Below are 5,870 nucleotides of genomic sequence, written 5' to 3'. Positions count from 1 at the left end.
ATAATTCGGCCCCTCAACAGTCTGAAGGATTGTGGACCGGCCCTCTGCTTAAAAAGTTTGAGGACCCCTGCTCTAGGCAGACAGCACTCGACTCAACTCAGAACAGAACTGATGTAATCAGTAATGCACACACACTTGTGTCTGGACACTCCCTGGTTCCAGCCACACATCAAGGTCATCACAGCTTCTCAGTAATTAACTCTTTCTAGACTATGCTACATTCTGGATGATGCAATCAGTATGCAATACAGGCAAGATACAAATTGCATTTAAACATTATCAATACACAAATCCCACATTACCATATCTGAAGATTGCATTGGGCTCTGTGGGAATGGGATAGGTGAGGACCTTCATCTTTCCCTTAAACCAAGGTTGCACAACCTCAGGTGGATCTGGTAACACATCAGAGTCGGATGCGGATAATGCACAAATATCTACAATAATACAGAGCAATAATGTGTGTGTATATATACACATATATTATTGTTCTGTATTACTATACATATTATAATTACATATATATTTCTATATATACATATATCTATAATTACATATTATAGATATGTAACGGCGCTCCATGCAGTCATGCCAGCCATATGACCTTGGAGGAGTCTACGGACAACGCCGGCTCTTCAGCTTAGAAATGGAGATGAGCACCAACCCTCAGAATGTGAGTAGATCAATAGGTACGTCTCTGGCAGGAAGGTAACGGCGCTCCATGCAGTCATGCCAATGGCCACATCACCTTGGAGGTGTCTACGGACAACGCCGGCTCTTCGGCTTAGAAATGGAGATGAGCAACAACCCTCAGAATGTGAATAGATCAATAGGTACGTCTCTGGCAGGAAGGTAACGGCGCTCCATGCAGTCATGCCAATGGCCACATGACCTTGGAGGTGTCTACGGACAACGCCGGCTCTTTGGCTTAGAAATGGAGATGAGCAACAACCCTCAGAATGTGAGTAGATCAATAGGTACGTCTCTGGCAGGAAGGTAACAGCGCTCCATGCGGTCAGCCTCAAGTGGACCATTTAACTAGACAAACAATGCTAGGCTTGTATAGGGCTTATCTGGGTTGACACGGGAAAATTCTCAACTCTGCATATATATGAAAATGGATTTTGGTGATTGGGGTTAGGTGATTGACTTGGGAAACAGCCAGAAGGATTTGCCCAACCTTCTAGTTCTCATGAAACGACCTCAGCAGAGTTATGGAAAAGTAACTGTCTCTGGGCTACATCTTGTTACATTTATAAAGATTCTATACATTTTTATATAAGAAATAGATACAGTACGCGGAAAGATACAAGTTACACAGAAAATCAAGGAAAGCAGATGGTTAGAAATGATACATTCTATGAGGGAGTGAAGCTGTTGCCGGTCCGTTCCTGATCTCCGATGTTTCAGACTAGCGAAAGTTCAATATTATAATAATAATAATAATAATAATAATAATAATAATAATAATAATAATGTTGAAGGCTTTCATGGTCGGGATCACAGGGTTGTTGTATGTTTTCCGGGCTGTATGACCATGTTCCAGAAGTATTCTCACCTGACGTTTCACGTGTGTGATACGTGTGTGAGCCGAGCGCAGAGCTAAATAGATAGAAAAGGAAGAAGTCTTATAGGATAGTAGGATCTTATAGCTGGAAGAACCTGCAAAGGTCAGCAAGACCAGCCCCTTGTCATGCATTAACCGCATGATACAACTAGAGCATGACTAAAGCCCTCCTGAGAGAGGTCAACCCAACCTTTGTTTAAAGATCTCTGAAGTCCACAAAACAGAAGCAAATAAAGGAAGAAGACAATGAGGTCAGTTGGTTTCATTTCTCCTGCCTTTCCACACCCTTTTGGGGAATCGAAACCGATTGTATTCCAGTAAATATGTCTGTGTGTGGATGTATATACCCCAAATCATTGACGATCACCATTTGGTTCTTAAGATGCTTTGGAGTTCAGTGTCCAGGATCTCCAACCATTGCTGGCCGGGTGCTTTTTTGGGAGATCATTCAACCAAAATATTTCAAGGGCCAAAGGGTGAGAAGTTACTGTGATAATTTAATGAGTTGTCTTGAGAACAACTGGTTAAATCTTCAAAGGTAACGCTACACAAATCTACTCTTGAGTCCGAGTCCTGTTACTAGTCCCATCTGGAGTTAAACAACAACAACAACACTTTATTCTTATATCCCGTCCCATCTCCCCAAGGGGACTCGGAGCAGCTTACAAAGGGACCATGCCCAAACAATATAAAAATACAACAGTAAAAACAAATCCAAACACAGCAATAAATACATCAAAAAAGCATACTATAACAATAATTTAAAAACAATTAAAACATGTTCAATGCCCTGGAGCGGTATAGTTGGTACTTCAATCTTCAGACTAAGGGCGAGGAATAAGGTTAACAAGGTGCAATGCATTATAACTTCTAGTGGAATGGTATAGTGATAAAGTACAAGGTGTTGAAACAAAACAATCGAATCAGTGGTTAAATGGTAAGCCATCCTTTATATCAGTGGTTCCCAACCTGTGGTCCGTGGACCACCAGTGGTCCCCAAGAACCATAATATGGTCCGCGGCCTCACCATTACTACACCGTTGCAACGAGAGCAACTTGTCTCTCGAAACCCTCTTATAGTGCCAAGGCAACGGGGATGTCGGGAGAGAAGAGGTTGACTATCCACAAAAGGCACGACAAGCCTCCTGACTGCTGCTTCTCCTCCTCATCTCTCTCCCCGAGCGGAGCTGTTCCGTGTGGTGCCTGGGGGTGCCTTCATGTCTTTGTTTTTGGGCCTGTTCCTAGGGTTTTTGGGCTGCTGATTCAGAAAATTGCATTAAATAGACCACATTAGCTCTAGATGATTAAATACGGTTTTCTGTGGGTGAGCAGATGGCGACTACTGGATGGCATATGTTCTGTATCAGAAACTAGAGCTGATGCGGTCTATCCAGTGCAGTTTTCTGAATCAGAACTCCAAATAAACAAAACAAATTTAAAGTTGAGTAAAAACTGATTTGCAACAAATCAAGTGGTCCCTGGTTAAAAAAAAAAAAGATTGGGAACTATTGCTTTACACAAAAGCCCATTCATTAAATAATTTAGACTTACTTATTCATCAAGTAAGTCTAACACTACTTGGAATTATAAATGTCACTCTTACCAGAGAGGACTTCCCAACTGGCATGGCCAGTGAAATCCTTGGACTTGGTTGTCCAAAAAAAGTAACTTTCCCAAGTTCTGGAACACAGCCCAGCTGAGAAGCACTTGCTGGATAAGTTCTCTTCTTGATTATGACATCTCAAAGAATCAATAATATGAGATACACTCATCCAGACAAGTTCATACTAGTCATGTTGACAAAAAATATTATTATTATTATTATTATTATTATTATTATTATTATTATTATTATTATTATTATTATGTTTGCATACATACAAATGTCACAGACTCCATATACTGCGCTTAACCATTGCATAAGATAATGCACTACACACAGTAGTGCATTATATACATTAGGGGATATTCTGGAGCAAATAAATCTCTTAAATAATTGTTAATAATAAAAATAAATGTAAAATTTGGATCCTGCGGGGCTCATAAAATGGCACCTGGAATAGAATACATCTAGTCCCAAAGTCACATTTTGCCCACTCCTGATCTGGACCCATTCAGGAATCCACAGCTAAAGCAATAAATATGTAAAAGGCTGTCAATCAAGAGGTTTCACAAATGTACACACTCTGAGCTTCTGTTCCTGCGGTCAGCCTCAAGTGGACCATTTAACTAGACAAACAATGCTAGGCTTGTATAGGGCTTATCTGGGTTGACACGGGAAAATTCTCAACTCTGCATATATATGAAAATGGATTTTGGTGATTGGGGTTAGGTGATTGACTTGGGAAACAGCCAGAAGGATTTGCCCAACCTTCTAGTTCTCATGAAACGACCTCAGCAGAGTTATGGAAAAGTAACTGTCTCTGGGCTACATCTTGTTACATTTATAAAGATTCTATACATTTTTATATAAGAAATAGATACAGTACACGGAAAGATACAAGTTACACAGAAAATCAAGGAAAGCAGATGGTTAGAAATGATACATTCTATGAGGGAGTGAAGCTGTTGCCGGTCCGTTCCTGATCTCCGATGTTTCAGACTAGCGAAAGTTCAATATAATAATAATAATAATAATAATAATAATAATAATAATGTTGAAGGCTTTCATGGTCGGTATCACAGGGTTGTTGTATGTTTTCCGGGCTGTATGACCATGTTCCAGAAGTATTCTCACCTGACGTTTCACGTGTGTGATACGTGTGTGAGCCGAGCGCAGAGCTAAATAGATAGAAAAGGAAGAAGTCTTATAGGATAGTAGGATCTTATAGCTGGAAGAACCTGCAAAGGTCAGCAAGACCAGCCCCTTGTCATGCATTAACCGCATGCTACAACTAGAGCATGACTAAAGCCCTCCTGAGAGAGGTCAACCCAACCTTTGTTTAAAGATCTCTGAAGTCCACAAAACAGAAGCAAATAAAGGAAGAAGACAATGAGGTCAGTTGGTTTCATTTCTCCTGCCTTTCCACACCCTTTTGGGGAATCGAAACTGATTGTATTCCAGTAAATATGTCTGTGTGTGGATGTATATACCCCAAATCATTGACGATCACCATTTGGTTCTTAAGATGCTTTGGAGTTCAGTGTCCAGGATCTCCAACCATTGCTGGCCGGGTGCTTTTTTGGGAGATCATTCAACCAAAATATTTCAAGGGCCAAAGGGTGAGAAGTTACTGTGATAATTTAATGAGTTGTCTTGAGAACAACTGGTTAAATCTTCAAAGGTAACGCTACACAAATCTACTCTTGAGTCCGAATCCTGTTACTAGTCCCATCTGGAGTTAAACAACAAATCAAGTTGTCCCTGGTTAAAAAAAAAAAAAAGATTGGGAACTATTGCTTTACACAAAAGCCCATTCATTAAATAATTTAGACTTACTTATTCATCAAGTAAGTCTAACACTACTTGGAATTATAAATATCACTCTTACCAGAGAGGACTTCCCAACTGACATGGCCAGTGAAATCCTTGGACTTGGTTGTCCAAAAAAAGTAACTTTCCCAAGTTCTGGAACACAGCCCAGCTGAGAAGCACTTGCTGGATAAGTTCTCTTCTTGATTATGACATCTCAAAGAATCAATAATATGAGATACACTCATCCAGACAAGTTCATACTAGTCATGTTGACAAAAATATTATTATTATTATTATTATTATTATTATTATTATTATTATTATTATTATTGTGTTTGCATACATACAAATGTTACAGACCCCATATACTGCGCTTAACCATTGCATAAGATAATGCACTACACACAGTGATAGAATACATTAGGGGATATTCTGGAGCAAATAAATCTCTTAAATAATTGTTAATAATAAAAATAAATGTAAAATTTGGATCCTGCGGGGCTCATAAAATGGCACCTGGAATAGAATACATCTAGTCCCAAAGTCACATTTTGCCCACTCCTGATCTGGACCCATTCAGGAATCCACAGCTAAAGCAATAAATATGTAAAAGGCTGTCAATCAAGAGGTTTCACAAATGTACACACTCTGAGCTTCTGTTCCTGCGGTCAGCCTCAAGTGGACCATTTAACTAGACAAACAATGCTAGGCTTGTATAGGGCTTATCTGGGTTGACACGGGAAAATTCTCAACTCTGCATATATATGAAAATGGATTTTGGTGATTGGGGTTAGGTGATTGACTTGGGAAACAGCCAGAAGGATTTGCCCAACCTTCTAGTTCTCATGAAACGACCTCAGCAGAGTTATGGAAAAGTAACTGTCTCTG

Source organism: Anolis carolinensis, unplaced genomic scaffold, assembly GCF_035594765.1.
Source record: "Anolis carolinensis isolate JA03-04 unplaced genomic scaffold, rAnoCar3.1.pri scaffold_10, whole genome shotgun sequence".
Taxonomy (NCBI): domain Eukaryota; kingdom Metazoa; phylum Chordata; class Lepidosauria; order Squamata; family Dactyloidae; genus Anolis; species Anolis carolinensis.
Note: the sequence above shows the minus strand (reverse complement) of the source record.